Here is a 17,982-nt window from a genome sequence, read left to right as displayed (position 1 = left end):
ATGTTGGCTTTAATTGCTGGAAGTGTCAACTGTATGTCAACTGGATAAATGCTTTTCCAAGTGCAAGGAAAATTTAGATGGTTAGAAATGTTTTCTTTTTCAGACTCATAGTCCTCAAGTTAACAAATTTAAATTTAATAAATATATTTCCACATGAATGTAATGCTGAAACTATTTGTCTAATACTTCACTACTATCAACTCTCATGCCAATTATAACAAATATATATTAAAATGTTTTGCAAAAATATTTTTTGTCTACTAGTGCTAATTGAAATAGCCTTTGCAGAGGAGGGTTGGAAGTTTCATTTACTGTAGTAGGATGTCATCAATGTAGTACAAAACCTAGATTGTGACATTTTGAATCCTGTTCACTTGTTATTTGGGTAAATTTGGGCAAACATTCTGTATCTGTTTTCTCATCAGTGATCTGAGAATAATTATGATGAAATTAAAAATGTATCAGGGGATATCCAAAGGATACAAACATAGTGATTCAAGGGGGCACATGCACCCCAATGTTTATAGCAGCAAGGTCCACAATAGCCAAACTATGGAAAGAGCCCAGATGTCCATCAGTCCGGCGACAGATGAATGGATAAAGAAAATGTGGTATGTGCGCGCGCGCACACACACACACACACACACACACACACACACACACACAGGAATATTACTCAGCCATCAAAAAGGATGGACTCTTGCCATTTGCAATGATGTGGAGGGAACCAGAGGGTATTATGTTAAGCGAAATAAGTCAGTCAGAGACAGAGAAATACCATGTGATCTCACTCATATGTGGAATTTAAGAAACAAAACAGATGAACATAGGGGAAGAGAAGGTAAAATAAGATAAAAACAGAGAGGGAGGCAAACCATAAGAGACTCTTAACTCTAGGAAACAAACTGAGGGTCGCTGTAGGGGAAATGGGTAGGGGATAGGTTAACTGGGTGATGGGCACTAAGGAGGGAATGTGATATAAGGAGCACTGGCTGTTAATATGCAACTGATGAATCACTAAATTTTATCCCTGAAACTAATAATACAGTATACGTTAACTAAGTTGAATTTAAATAAAGAATTTAAAAAAAGAAAAAATGTATTGGGAAATTAAATGTAGTCACTGATTTACTCAACAACAATTTAGTGGGCACCTACTTAGCCAGGCACTAAGCTACTATTCTGAAACAAGATTCAGTACTGCCATTTAAAGCTGTAATCAAGTATGAAAAACCATTTTGGAAGTATGAAAGATCTAAACAAAGACTTGTAGTTACTATTAAAAAATGTAAAGATGGAGTAACTATTTTATCTATGAGATAATTCAATGTTCTGGTCTTGGTCTCTTAGTCTTAGAAATAGCTTAAACAGCAACTTTTCAACATTAGATCAGTTTAGACAGTGTGTTCTCTCAAAGAGTATCTCTACCTTTCAGAGACTCTATCATAAATAACTATACAATGGAAAAGGGGAAATAACTATAATAATTATATCTTTCTAATCCCAACTCTGTTGTGTGAAACAAGCAAAGCCTTTATTATCTCACCCAGAACTAATTTTCAAGACAACACATTAGTTTTGCTAGTTATAGCCTGATTCAGCTTTTGTAGTGCCTGGAACATATACAAATTTGGGGTCTCTTTAAGAAAATGAATCTAATATCAAAAATACAAAACTAGGTTCAAGTGGAATATATAGATTTAGAATGAAATAATAAATCAAATTACAAATATTAAAAAATTTAGCCATCAGACACCACAAACATCACAAAATTAAAAAATAATGCTTTATTAATTAATTTCCTCTAAAATTAAGGGGTTTTCCCCTTACAGTTTTGGCTGCCTACCCCTTGATCACCTCTCCATATGACAATAGTTTTTTTAATATCACTTTCTCTAGAGACAACAGAGTTCAGTGTTTTGTCAAACCTGGTTGATTGAAAACTGCTTCTATTAATTAAGAAATGTTTCTTCCAACCTCATAGCTTTCTACTGATAATGTCATATACATTTTAAGGATTTCTATCAAATTTGGGAAATTTCTATCAAGTGTCTTTGTAATGTGAATTATACAATTTGGAAGAATTTTTTCTTCTACTGCTAGTATCTTCCAGGGACTAGAATAGAAATTCATATTCTGATTCAACCTCTGGGCTGAAATCTACATGTCATGGAGCTGGATGAGTTGGCATAATTGGGGGTCAAAGTGTTCCTGAAATGCATCCCTATACTGGATGGCCAGCAATACCTTAACTGTACATGGAAATGATTAGAACTACATGATGTATCTCATTAAAGCCAACCTAAGCATATCTCCAACTCAACCTCCCAGTAACTATACCTCCCAAATCCTCATGACCTTTCCCATATGAAAGAAAGTGAAAGAAAGTAGAAGAGTAGAAAAAGATAAGCAATTATGTGTAAAGTATCTTATGTTTTTAAATATTAAAAAATAACAAAGGACCATGTGAACACAGTGCTAGAACTCCTCCAAGAACTATAGAAGGGGCCTTTGCAAATGAGAAGGGCCAAAGATTATGCTTCATTATTTCATCATAAAGTTGCCTTTGTGCTAGCATAGGTCTTTCCTTTTAGAGCAGAATATTTACTGGATGGATGTTATCCCGGAAATAGTATTATAAGATGGTAGTATTTTAATGTGAGAGAATTACATGGTTCCATTTCCTTGAATAAGGCCTTTATCTACTTTGAATATTGTCTTTATCGACTGCTAATTTGTTTGGAACCGTTGGCTCTTAATTTATTCATGCAGTTAACCAGCAAATGTCACTTAGGTAAGGTAGTGTGCTAAACCCTACGGATGATGAAAGATGTGGGACAACCACTCCCTATCTCCCAGGGATTGTGGGCAGGTGTTTAACAGAGTAGATCATTTATAAACTGATAGTCTTATTTTTCTTTTTTTTAATTTTTTAAAGATTTTTAAAATTTATTTGTCAGAGGGAAAGAGAGAGAAAGCAGCAGGTAGAGGGAGAAGCAGGCTTCCCGCCAAGCAGGGAGCCCGATGCAGGACTCGATTCCAGGACCCTGAGATCATGACCTGAGCCAAAGGCAGATGCTTAACCGACTGAGCCACCCAGGCGTCCCTGATAGTCTTATTTCTTGAAATTCCATCTTTTATCTGATATTTTAGAAAATAATGTGGAATAATCTCTGCTTTCTCAAATATCTCTTAGTATTTTTTCTTTTTAAAAAATTTTTATTTTTTTTAAATCCAATTAATTAACATAGTGTACTATTAGTTTCAGGTGGACAAAATAGTGAGTCAACACTTCTATACATCACCTAGTGCTCCATGTAGGTTTGTAATGAAATGTTTATAGCTATGTTCCTTGGCAGAGACTGAGGGAGGACAAAATCTTTGAATATTACCAAAGGTCTTGAAATGCTGTCTCATTACTGGATATATGGGACAATAAAAACACCTCATTTCCTTGTATTGTTTTTTCCTAGCATTGTCCCTATGGTGGAAACATTCCCTTTCATATTTGTTTTAGATATAATGGTAACCATCTGTATCTTCTCATATGGGAGTTGGTGGAACCGAGATGCTGACTGAAGAACCATTGATAATTCTGGTCAAGTTGTCACTGTATTTCATTTTTGAGAACCCATTCCTGCAGAGGAACTATTTTGATTTTGTTAATTTAGTGATTCGTGTGGAATGGTATCATGTCATGTGGGTGGCTTATATTTTCTTGTTCTTTTCTTTAAGATTTTTATTTATTTATTTGAGAGAGAGATGGACAGCGAGAGAGAGAGAGAGAGAGAGGAGGAGTGGGAGAAGGACAAACAGACTCCATGCTGAGCACAGAGCCTGGCGTGGGGCTCGATTCCTCAACCCTGAGTTCATGACTTGAGCTGAAATCAAGAGTCGGAGGCTTAACTGACTGAGCCACCCAGGCACCCCACATTTTCTTGTTTTTAAACGAGATTATTTCAGTTAAGAATTACACTATTCACCTGAGAAACTAATAGTGTCAGTGAGAGTGGACAGAATCCCTCTGCATGAAGAGAATGAGAGGCTTTGGATGAACCTGGGAGGAACCCACGGCATTGAGCATGGTTATCTTCTAATTAATCAAGATAGATTAAAAACAGTATTTTGTGTTTAAAGAAAGCATCAGAACAATTTTCCTAGTTACCCCTTCTAGTTTTCAACAATTCTGACTCTTAGGCAGCTGTTTTATTTGTAATAAAAGGGCCCAGTAGTGAGCTTTGGGAACGAATACAGGTGGCTGATAACGAGAGAGCTCTCCAAAGGGTACCATGAATTAAAGCAATGGTATTGAGACTTGTAGTTTTGAAAACCTCCAAGAGCCTACTGGGGAAATGAGGTAAAGTACTCAACTTTGCAAAGGATTCCTATTAAGACCGTGGAAACTGGCAAATTTGTAAACATTCATTGAGCCCCTCTAAAATCAAGGGCAACTGCACCTCCGTTTCACAGAAGTGCCTTCTTTCTCATTCAGATCTCTTGGCTACACTTTGGTGAAATATTTAATTTTGTAGATACTTCTTATTCAACATACTTTTTCATTGCCCCTAACAGTGTTCAAGATAACACCCTAAGGATCCAGAGATGAGCAAAGAGCCACAGTCCCTGACCTTAAGGAACTCAGTCTAGGAAAAGATGAACATGAGGATATGTCTGAGGACCACTGTGGTACAATTATGCTCACCCAGAGAGAAACATATCAACAGGTTTCACTAGACAGGGAGAAATGCAGGAGTTTTACCCACTCTTACCACACTCGTGTTTTTAAATAGCTTTTCACATTAAGAAATAGAAAACTTAGCCTCTCAGGGAAGTATGTTCCATTAGAGTACATCTCCAAAATCTAGAGCAACACAAATCCAGTAAATGGATACCATTTTTTGCCCTTGAGCTTGGAATCTACTTTTATCTCTCATTTTTCTTGTAAACCATTTCTCATTCTATAGAATTCAAAACAGAGATCAAATTTGATGGGAAATTCTCCCAGACAGCGCTAACCACTTTCCCTCTGATTCACAGTATCTTGAACAGAATTCGACTGATGTTTTTATCATATCGTATTTAAAACTTACTGTTTACTTACTCAAATTGCCAACTAGATACAGGGTTTCTTACGAGTAGAAATGTCTCTGCCTTTATAGCCCACCACCACAGCCAGCACACTGTGCAAATGAGTTGAATTGAGAAGTGGAAGTCATTTTTTAAAAACTTTAAAAAAATTCATCTTATTTTTGATAATTATCTGCAGAGAAAAGGAATAGCAGGATTTTAATTAGTCATCTATTAGGGCATTAAAGTAGTAAAATAGCCAGTGTTATAAAGGAAGCCCTTAGAAGGGAAGATCAGGGACATAAGTAGTGGTAGAGCCAGCCCTAAAACATGGGCAGAAGAAGTAGGGAAAACATCTAACAGGCAGACAAGCACCTTGGTGCAATAAATTGACAGATATTTCTAATACACCTGGAGGTTGGCCCCAAACTCCCAAGATTAATTTTGAGTTCAGGAAGTCGGGGAATGAATGTCATGACTTTTATCTCTAAGAATGGCAGACTTGACCTACCAGAGCTAGCAAATATTTCAAAAGAAACTTTGAGGCATTTTATAACTTAGTTGCTGTTATTAGTAATTATCTACATATAAAATTAGATAAGCATTATTACTCTAATTTGAAAGGCCATCCTTTGTCTTTTTTTACATTTTTTTTTAAAGATTTTATTAATTTATTTATTTGCCAGAGAGAGCCAGCACAAGCAGGGGGAGCAGCAGGCCAAGGGAGAGGGAAAAGCAGACTCCCCACGGAGCAGGGAGCCCACCACTAGGCTCAATCCCAGGACCCCAGGATTATGACCTGAGCCAAAGGCAAAGGCTTAACTGACTGAGCCACCCAGGTGTCCCTATCCTTTGTCTTTTAAATATTTCTTATTATTCATCCTGTATGTTTTATTTTAAGAGGTATTTGTTTTTTCCTTGAAAAGTAGCAGTTACTTAAAAAAACACCTTTCAACTCATAAAAAAATATCATTCTTGGTACTGCATAGTAAATATCTTTATAATGCTATAATTATGGGGCAGATACTATTTTATTTTGTGGTTAATAGCACCTTTATTTTGACCTTTTTATGTTTCCTTGGGATATTTTTCTTTATGCATTGTTATTTTAAGGATTATATACCAGCTTATAAAAATGTTTAAGTACAAATGAGAAAACAACAGGAGCAAAAGAAAGGTTACGTGGATAGGGTTAGTAAGGTGCTTGATTCTACTTTGTTTTTAATATCAATCTTGTCATATATTTTCTCAGTATATATGTTAATTATTTGTTTCAACAACTGTCTAAACATATCACTAAACATAGAAGTAGAATTGATACTCGAAAAATTTAAGTTGGATATACCTGGTGCTTTCATTTTGAAAATAAGGTTAAATAACAACAAATAAAATAAGAGGGACACCTGGGTGGCTCAGTCGTTAAGCATCTGCCTTCGGCTCAGGTCATGACCCCGAGTCCTGGGATTGAGCCCCGCATCAGGTGCCCTGCTCGGTGGGAAGCCTGCTTCTCCCTCTTCCACACCCCCTGCTTGTGTTCCCTCTCTCGCTGTCTCTGTCTGTCAAATAAATAAATAAAATCTTAAAAAAAAATAAAATATGATTATAGAATAAATATGGGAGAAAAATAAGACTTGTGGAGGCTCTACCTACTAGAAGAGCAGGTTAACCTCTGGAATGAGGCATCAAAATGAACAGCTGAAGTTTTTCATATGCATATTTGCTTAGATGAATTTTGTGTGTATATAGATGCATGTATGTAGGAATATGTATATACGTGTGTATGTATGTCTGTGATTATATATAATTTTATATATATATAACATTGATATGTATTATATATATTTTATGTATTATATGTGTATACATAACAACCAAATAATAAAATATATAAAATTATTTTTATTTTATATATATTTCTATCAAATATATACATTTCTAGGAAGATAATCAGTGGAGTCATTAAACTTTATTCTTAAGAATTTAAAATCAAAGCATGCATTTATGTCTTTAGATACCGCACTTGAACTGCAGTACTTGATTTATCAGTTTAAGTAATCCTTATTGATCCCTTGCTATAAAATGTGAGTCAGTTTAAAGCTTTCTCCCACCTTCATTCCACCACTCCATCTCCTGCTTTTTGTTAGTGATTTAAGTTATTTCTACATCTCAAAATTCCTATTGTTATGCTTTGATTTGCCCTTGGAAACACGACCCAAATCAAAAGTTATTTTACATCATATGAGGGTTTTTCTCATGCTATAAAATATTATTCTCTCCAAGAATGGGAGAAACATCTAGTGCTTATAGCAAAAACAGGTAAAATTCTTGAAACAAAAATAAATGAAAATAATCACTTGATAATAACAGGGCATTCAACATGGCAACAGCTTTGTAAAAAGGCAGGTTCCTAGAGGCCCCCGGGGGAATGTAAGGGTTACTGACCTATAAAGTATTTATTTACTTCGCGAAAGGCAGCAGGTCCTTTGTCCTCCAAGGGTGGGTTTTCAACCAATACATCTTTGGATCGATACCATTTTGAAGGAGTCACCAGGTTAATTTATCCTTTTGTTATCTCCTCTATATAGATTGACAGCTATGCACAGTCAAAAGTGGAAACCTGTGTTTCTTAAGATGAAATAGTTTGTAGGGAATTCTAGGTCACTCTAATTACTATCACTCCAACTTAAACATAACGGCAGGTTGTCTTTTGATTCAGAGTCTGATGGTATAAAGGGATTTGAAAAACGCAACAAAAGCTTTCAATCCACTGTTCACAGAGGGTTGAACTGACAGTCACAGGGGTAGAAGCAGGGCAAGCTTTGAGTAAAAGTGATAGAAATAAGACATCTTCATTTCCATTTTCCCCTAATTATGATTGTCACACGATTAATCATGGGCTATGTCATAAGTATCTCAAGATTTAGGGACAGGTGAAATTAGAATAATGCCTTTGATCAAAAATTGTGCGCTAATGGTTTTAAATGCAACTGATCCTCTTGGACCGTCCCTTGTCACACAGAAAGAAGGTTCCTGCTTGATCCTTTTGAGCCCTGTTTTGTTGGAGCATCTGCTTCCATTGGCTCTGACAGAAGTACTTTCCTAAGGGACTCCCACGCTCCTCTCTTCCCTTCACATTATTCAGAAATGTTTCCCTCCTTCACTTAGCTACCTGCATCGGAGCAAAGCTGTGTTCAGTGATTTCTCTAGAGGTGAGGCTCAGCTGGCAACTCACCACGCACAACACAGATGTGACAAGAAGTCATCTAAGAATTCGAAACTGTAAACAAGAAAAAAAATATGTACTCAAGCAACTTAGGCAAAGAGGTTATCCATGTAAGTATCTTTCCTGGTGCTTCTGAGAGATCTATGAAAGGGCCTCTTATTATCTTGCACACAGTGGGTACTTAAACTGTGCTTCCTGATACTATTGTAGCTGTGCTTCTTTAAAAGACAATACAGTATAATAATTATGGCTATCTAGCTGTTGAATTGGGTGGCCTGGCAAATTTCTTACTGGTTATACACTGTTCCTTTACATCAGCTGCACGTGGAATAACCTGGGGAGGTTTAAAACATTAATGCCTGAATCCCATCATCAGAGATTCTAATTTACAAGGGCTAGTGTGTAGGCCGGGCCTTGGGATTTTTAAAACCTCCCAGGTGATATGTACATGCAGCCAAGGTTGCAAATCATTGTCTAAATTGTATTAGCTGGCATGTAGGGAGCGCTTACTTTGTTCAGGACCTGTGCTAAATGCATTACCCATGGCATCTTGTGTGCTCAGCAAAAACTCTTGGAAATTGCATTTAATACTTCCATTTTACAGATGAGGACACTAAACTTAGGCTGAGCGCATTTCTCAAAGTCACATGGCTGGTGAGTAGCACAGAAAGGATTTGATCCAGGTCTGTCCAAGATCCTCTACTGCTCACCATCCTCACTGGCAGAAGTTTTAAGACCGAGGTAGAACAAATAAATCGCTGGTTACATGTTAAATATGTTGTAAGGAAGTTTCCTTACTGGGCAGGAGATAGAGCCGACCAGTGTTTTCCAACTTTCCTTAATGATGAGAATTTTCTGGGGTTTCCAAGCCTCTTTCCCAGAAATTGATTCAGCAGTTGTGGGTTGAGGGTCTAATGATTTTGTTGATGTTGTTAGCAAATGTTTTGGTTGATTCTTACATTGGGGAAGCCAGGGAAGCATTGAACCGGATGACTGCTGTAGGATCCCGGGATTCTGTGAGATCCATTCCCCAAATCCTTCTAAGGAAAAGCCAGAGGAATGATGGTTCTGAATTTCGACGAAAGCAGGAGACACAGACAACCTGGTCACTATATACTTTTGCGTTACAGGTTCTGCGCATTATCCTGACCCCAGTGTTTTGGGGCAGCTGTTACCGTATCCATCCCGGCAGCCGCTGGTCCTCCTCCATCAGTTGAGTCCCCTTCTCTTCTCTCAAGAGCCGGCTATGCCCATCTCTGGCCAGCTCTCCTCTGTGTTCAGTGATGTCACACGTTGATAGCTTGCAATTGGCCATCATGAGTTTTTTAAAATTTTATTTTAAAATAAAATTTTATTTTCGAGTAGTTTTAGATGTACAGAAAAGTTGCAAAGATAAAATGGAGGCTTCTCATATTCCCCTTGGTGGGAGTTTTTATGCCAAAGAAATGAGCAAATGCCAAAATTGGGACTCTATTCCTGTCCCCTTGCCCTACCCTCCAGCTTATTTTTAAACATTTAGTGGCATACCACTGCTGAAGCATCTAAAACTGCTTACACAAGGTGGTAATATTTCTGACTGGAAAGGTCAGATTTTTCACTTAAGAGATGTTTTCCAATTTGTTTGCAGACTTTTTGTTTGGGTAAGATTCTCACTTTAAAAAAATATTCCAATTTAGGAAATGTATACTCAACGTTTGAAAGATGGAATGCAATGCTTCCTGATAAACTTCAAGGGACAGTGAACACAATGGGAAAAAAAAAAAACCCAAATGTCTTTATTTTACATCTCACATATCTAAAGAGAGGTAGACTAGGGAAATTTGATCTGAAAAATTTTGTAGGAGGCCTATGGGCTTAACCTAAGCCTCTAGGTACTAATGTATTTGTAATGATTTTATTTTTTATTAAGTGCTTACATAAATAGCTCTTCATTGCAACCCACCATAGAAATTTGCTTCATATTTATTTCATTATAGTTTAATATTTCTAAATTTCCATCTTTATGACATAATCAAATATTTTAAGGGTTTTAGAAAGGGTTTCTATTTAGAAAGCAAAAATACCTGCCAGTTATGAAAGCCCTGTTACATGTAAAGCCCTGTTACATGTGGAATCCGAGTTCACTTAGTGAAATCTAACTCCTTTGTCAAAGACAAGGCCATTGCTCACTCACTCCAAAATAACATTTCCTTCCTACACCAGTTCAGAATGATCCTTTCTCCTTCTGATTTATTGCTATTCCTCCTCTCCTCCCACAAGCTATTTGTTTGGCTCTTAATACCCTGAGACCTGTATTTGCAAGGTTGACTTTGAGGTTTCCCAAGAGAGCTCCTGTTTTGTTATAAATCTCTCACTTTGCTATTTATTTTTTCGTGTTATTTCTCTTACACAGATTTCTGAGAATATCAAACTCTACAGTATCTTATGGTTTGAAGACATTTTAAAGCTCTTTCCAACACCATCCTCTCAAAAGGCCTCCTCCTTGTAGTAGGGAGTCACTGAAGCAGAGCTGACTTTGTGGCCTGTGAGGTCCTGCAGGGCCCCAGACTCAGGGGACCTTGCACTTGGTTTAATGCTCTGCTGTTGTGTCTTGAAATTCTTAATAGTTTTTGAACAATGAGCTCTGAATTGTATTTGGCAGTGGGCCTATCAATTATGTAGCCAGTCCTTCATCCAGTTGCTGATCACTTGAGGACACTGAGTACATCTTTCCTTTCTTCATAGTAATCCATGGCCTAAAATGTAATTATTACTCATTAAATATTTTCTCGATCATAGGGAACAGACTCTGTGCCAACCCTTGCTGATCCCACCAAGGAAGATAAAGAGTCTAGGGCTATACATAATCTCTTTGAATGTAGAATGTTTCACAGTGGTAATGGCTTTTATTATGTAATTAAATGGTTGATATTAGCCATAGAAAAGGAGACTTTTGGGGTAAATAGACATATGACATTATTTTACAAGGTAACTAACACCGAAGACATTTTTTATAATGCTAAAAATTAATGTTTTAGGCTTTGTGTCTAATGTTGGTAATAATAATTTACATTAAAACTATAATAACAACATCAGGAAAAATCCAACTGAGATTTGTCTCATTTTCACTTAAGCCTGAAGGTATTAAAAACACCAGTTGGCAAATGTAGGTTTTGAATAATCAATTAGCAAAGCCTAACCCATTCCTTAATGTTTCACAAAATTAAAAAAAAAAAAGAGAGAGAGAGAGAAGAGAAAAAGATTTTTACTGGAGACTCAAAATGAGCTTGCACCGCTCAGTGGGAAACCTTAATCAGCTCATTATTGTGTTATGTTATTTTCCTTCATTAGGTAAGTGAACAACATTGAAAAATAAAATAACGAGTAAGAGAGTGGTCTTAGGTCTGTACCTTGAAAAACCAACAGAAGATCTACCACCAGCTATTTAAAAGCTAAAAGACTCTTAAAAAATATGGAGCTTTTCATTATTGTGTTTTAATACTCTTATGTGGAAGTGGTGAGCATGCATGATGTAGAAGAGAAATGCTCAGTGTGGAGGTACTATCTCGAATACTGAGGTTTGGTCTCAGCAGTTCTATTGTGCCATGGACATATCAATAATACAACATCTCATTTTTTGTAATTGAGAGCTGCATAACTGAAAGAAAATACTTAATCATATAGTAATATTGTTGTAATAGTGTACTGACTTGTTAAATGGGTAATAATACTCTTTCTATGTTTAGGGAATGAATAAACTAAAATCTTTGATATCTACTAATTTAATTTAGCCTGCCCTGAAATTATATAATTGAACTAGCACTACATTATCTTTTTAAGACTGAAGCTATCTGTATATAACAGGGAACACTGTAGGGACAAATAAGGCATCACATTAGCAATGATTACTGTAATATTGAAAACCTGCTCTTTCTGACTGACCCGGGAGTTTTCGATTCAAAATTTAGGTTGCCAAATAGTGGGTCAAATTCTCCCTTTGTCATTTTTATCTATTCATGTTCCATGCTGAGAAATATTACAGGGTAAGTGTTCAACAGTAAATAATATAATGATTTCTACCTAGATGTGTACTTTGCCTAAAAGAAACCATTCATTTGGCACTGAAAAATGTGAGATTTTTCAAGAGTTAAACTGGATGCATTCTTCCTCGTAAGTGAATTGAAAGAGACAGCATTCTGAATTTTGAAAAGGTAAGGAAAAATTGTAAGCTAATTTTTGGTTTAAACATTAGAGATTTATCATACGGGAACATTTGAGATATATTGAAAAATAGTAACATTAGTAACAAGTTAGTTTAAAGCTTGCAAAGAAATATCACATTGTGTTTTAAATAATGAGGAATCATACATCCAACAATTTCTTTGGTGGACTGTAGTTCCTAGCAGAGTAATGTCTGTACATTTTTTTTTCATTTATTTCTAGAAGGAATGGCTGAATTATTACAGATGTGATAAAAACTGTGATAACCTGATGAAGTAACTGCTCAACTCAGCAAAGAGAACGATCAAAACCAGTGGCAATGCGTGAAAAAGATGTGAACAGAAATGCTGAAATGTTCACTTTGGCCTTCTATGGGCACATCATTATATTTCACTGAGAAGTCTTTTTTTTTTGAATCCTCAGACAAGTTTCCCCCATGCTAGGAACCTAAAAGACTGGAGACTAGTGATCTCACTGAATCTAATCCCCTGGACTATACCCAAGGTCTGTATCAGGCATGCTTTCTCACTAGCACACATCCACCAGTTTATATCCTCTGAATACTTTTTTGGAAGTCCACAGGTTGATTCATTTCAAAGTATGTCTGTAACATCTACATTTAATTTCCAGAAGTCACACATAAACTTAGGCTCAAGAGTCACTGGTTGGTTCCTTGCGTGTTGGTGTGGGAATCCTGCTGATTCTCAAGGAGAGCTGCTCCACGCTAAGGTAGAAGCAGAGACCATGCGGGCACTGGGGACAGGCTCGCTTTCTGGCAGGCTCAGGGACAAGCAATTTCACCTTGCAGAGCAAGAAAGGATGAAACCTGAAGGCCAGATTTTTGGAAATGCTATATGAAATCTGAAAACAGACTTCCCATGAAATGTAACGTTTTCTCATTAAACTAATGACTGGAGAACAGCTGTTGACTTTAGTTCAGTGAGCTTTGGGGCTTTCTCTTATTGCATTTTTCATCATGTACAAGTGTTAGTGTAAGGATAAAGTCTTGGGCTTGCAGTTAGGTGACCTGAATTCAATTCCCTTTCCAGCACTAATAGGCTATGTGATCTTCATCAAGCCTTTCCTCTGTCAAGCTTCATTGCCACTTATGAAATAGGGACAGTAATAAGGTGTCTTTTAGAGATTTTGTAATTTTTGTTTTAGCTATTATTAAAGGGAAATAGATTCACTACTTTTATTAGATGCTTGCTTGTCTTTTTCTTCTCATTCGCTATTTCAAGACGTGTGCGCACACACACACACACACACACACACATTTTTGTGGCCAAATGGAAAATATTTGTGGCTAACCCTCTAGGCAAAGGTACCTCAGTGTCTAAGAACATCTAAAATGTCTCTGTGTAAGTCTTCATGCAAGTTTTTTTTTTCAGTCACAGTGAGTTTATTTGATTTTGAAGTTCATATTCCCTACTCTGTATTTATAGGTATATACTGCACACACCCTTTGGTTAAATCTCAGTTTACAGATTATTTTTGCTCACATCAGAGGATCCATTAGTTTGCTTTGGTTCATAAAAGTCCGCATTTAATTTGTAGGAAATATTTAAAGAATGTGACCTTTAGAATTAAACTTACTCTGAGCTAAAGGTAGTGTGTCAATAGATCCTTTCCCGTGGTTACACAATGGTTTTCTTTTATGAAGATTAAACTACTTCACACAAATGATTTAATGACATTAAACTGCATACATTCCATTTCTGTTAATGGTAAGACAGCATGTGAAAAAAACTGGATATGCCACGACTTTTATTTATTTTATTTATTAAACCCAATTTGCATTCAAAATGGTGTGATAAGTTGGAGAAAATCCTCAGAAACCATATTTTTACAGAAGGTAAATATGGAGGGTCTTTAAGCTGCTGGGCTGCTGGATTTGAATTCAATTCTCCTGACTAGATTGTGCTGTTTCTATTGAAAAGAGCTCGACAGACTCTAGTATCCCAAATACTTGGTTTCTTCCTATTGTGGTCCGACTGACTTTATCCCATTTACTGGGGATTCAAAATGCTTACTACGCTATTAAGATAGTAAGATCACTTTTCTAACTACATCACTTATTTGCAAGTTGAAACAAAAAAGTTGGAGTAAGATCTAAACTATCCTGAAGAATGGGATTTATCATCAAAAGCTAGAATGCAGCCATGAGCAGATGCTCATGGAATTCACAGGCTTTAGGTCTTACCATGTTCCCTGTCATCCCAGTAGCTGGTTTGGTAGAATGGTAAAATGGCCTTTTGAAGATGCAGCTAATTGCCAGCTAGGTGGCAATGCCTTGCAGAATGGGGAGGAGGCTCTCCAGAAAGCTCTATATGCTCTGAGTCAGCATCCAGTATGTGGTGCTGTTTTTCTCATAGCCACGATTCACAGGTCTGGGAATCAGGGGTGGAAATGGGAATGGCACCACTCTATTATCTCTAGTGACCCATTGGCAAAATTTTTGCTTCTTGTTCTTATAACTTTATGCTCTGCTGGCCTACAGGTCTTATCCCAAAGGAAAGAATGCTTCCAACAGGAGACACAACAATGATTCCACTGAGCTAGAATTTAAGACTGCCACCTGGCCAATTTGGGCTCCTCATTTCTTTTTTCTTTTTTTTCCTGCCTTTTCTTTTCTTTTCTTTTCTTATGTTAATCACCATACATCATTAGTTTTTGATGTAGTGTACCATGATTGTTTGCATATAACACCCAGTGCTCTATTCAATACGTGCCCTCTTTAATACCCATCACCAGGCTAACCCATCCCCCCACCCCCTCCCCTCTAGAACCTTCAGTTTGTTTCACAGAGTCCATAGTTTCTCATGGTTCATCTCCCCCTCCGATTTCCCCCCCTTCATTTTTGTGGATCAACAGAAAAAGAAAAGATTTACTCCACTGGATGGTGTAATTGATCCTGACTACCAAAGGAAACTGGACAATGGAGGGAGAAATATATCTAGAATACCAGAGATCCCATAGGGTGTCTCTTACTATTATCATGTCCTATGATTAAAGTCAATGGCAAACTACAATGACTCAGTTCAGGCAGGACTTCTAATGGCCCAGACCCTTCAGAAATAAAAATCTGGGTCACCACACCAGGTAGAGAATCATAACCAGTTGAAGTGCTTCTGAGGGCAAAGGGAATATGAATGGGTAGTGGAAGACAGTTGTTATAAATATCGGTTATGACCACATGACCAGATATAGAAACAAGTCCTGTAATTGTCATGAGGCTTTGTTCCTTATTTTGTTGTGAATATATTTGTGTGTACACACACACACACAATAAGAATGTATGTTTTCTTTTTAAAGATTTTATTTACTTGAGAGAGAGAGACAGCAAGAGAGGGAACACAAGCAAGGTGAGTGGGAGAGGGAGAAGCAGGCTCCCCGCGGAGCAGGGAGCCTGATGCGGGGCTCGATCCAGGACCCTGGGATCATGACCTGAGCCGAAGGCAGACGCCCAACGACTGAGCCACCCAGGCGCCCCTGTTTTCTTTCTTATCTCCTTATCACGTAACATATATTCACTTTATATCATAGTATTTAAGTATTGTTAACTTTATATCATAGTAAGTTACAGGAGGATATCAAGGAGAAAAGTAAACAATACTCAAGGGCACTGCACCCTCTTCTGAGGAAAGACTTAAGAGCATTTTCAGTTGTATATAGGATGTTAGGTGGAAATATAACCTTATTATTGTCTTTACGTGGACAGTAAGAGTGGTTTAAGAAGATGTCCTTGGGTGCCAAGTTGACAAAGGGTAGATTTATGATGGTTAATTTTATGTGTCAACCTAATTGGGCCACATTACCCATATTTGGTCAAACATTTTTCTAGATGTTTCTGTGAAAGTATTTTTTAGATAAGATTAACATACAGGTTAGTAGACTTTGACAAAAGGAGATTATCCTTCATTATGTGGGTGGGCCTCATCCAATAGTTGAAGGTCTTAATAGAAAAGGCTGAATGCTCTGGAAGAGGAGGAAATTCTTCCAGAAGACTGAATTTGAACTGCAGTTTCGACTCTTTCTTGGGTCTCCAGCCTGCCTGACTAACCTGCAGATTTTGAACTTGTCAAGCCCCCACAATGACATGAACCAATTCCTCAAAATAAATTTCTCTCTCTTTCCTCCCCCCTCCACACACACAGGAAGTGATATGTGGAGCATAGCAATTTTTTTTTTTTTAATTTCAGGAGATTCAATATAGAGAGAAAAGATGTAGGGAAGAAGGGAGATTCACAATTTTAGGGAATAATGTTTAATAGGAAGGGCTTTAAAATCCAGGTTTACTCACTAGATAGTTGCTTGACTTTGGGCAGGTTCCTTTACCTTGTGAAGCTCCTTATTCACCCACATATAAAATGATATAATGATGTCACCTCACAGTAGTTGGGAGTTAAAGATGTAGAAGCATTCTCAGAGTATTTTTCAGTAACTGGTGGGTGTAGCAGTTTCAAAACTTTAAATTCTTTGACACTCCTTGAGATTTTTTACTCACTCGAATCTGGAGTTATTGTAACTTCTTTAAGCAATAGAGTTTGCCAAAACTAGTGATATGTGACTTTTGACACTGGGTCAAAAAATGTCATGCTGTCTTGAGCTCTTGAAACACTGAACCATCATGTAAGAAGTCCAACTACCCTGAAGCCACTCGCCATGTTGGAGAAGCCCTGTGTAGATCCTCCAGCCAACAGCCAAGGAAGCTGTCTGGGAAAGCTATTCTCTAGCCCCAGCTTTTCAAATCCCACTTCTCCAACCATTTCAGGCTTCCCAACTACAACCTGTGCATCACAAAGCAGACACAGTCTTCACTTGCTGTGTTTTTATTTTCAAATTACTTATCTACCAAATAGGTGATCATAATGAAATGGTTATGATTTTACAATACTAGTTTGGGGTGGTTTGTTTCACAGCAAAAGTAACAGGACAGCAGGAGTATAGGTGGTTGCTAACATGTCCAATAGGGTAATAAGCATGTTTATACCAGCTATTGCATGTTAGCCCCACAGCAAACCTACAACGAATGTATTATCATTATTATTTACATTTATCATGTGGAAAAATCAAGGTGCAGATACAAGAATTCTTTTTCTGATGTCACAGAATTAATAACTGTAGACTTAGTAGTGAAACTTGTGTCTTTACACTTTGTAATACCAAGAAGTTTAAGATCAAGAGAGAGGAAAAATAGAGGAAAAGAGTGACAGAGAGACAGGGAGGAGTGTGGGTATGGTGTCTATAGAGTTGGGACAAAATGGGAGGGGCTGGTTTTGGCCAAGACTACCACTGCTTCAGAGAGCCAAGGGGAGGGAGGCTGTAAGATAGGCTCAGATGGAGCTGGGTGAGGGCAGCATGGAGCCAGACCAACATCAATTTCCTCTTGAGTGAGGGGCCCTTGATGAGAGCCCTGGCTGGGGCTGATGGACTGAGGAAAATTGTACTGATTTAGATTTAGACCACCACTGGGGGGCAAAGGAGAAGGC

Source organism: Phoca vitulina, unplaced genomic scaffold (assembly GCF_004348235.1).
Source record: "Phoca vitulina isolate PV1807 unplaced genomic scaffold, GSC_HSeal_1.0 scaffold6, whole genome shotgun sequence".
Classification (NCBI taxonomy): domain Eukaryota; kingdom Metazoa; phylum Chordata; class Mammalia; order Carnivora; family Phocidae; genus Phoca; species Phoca vitulina.
Note: the sequence above shows the minus strand (reverse complement) of the source record.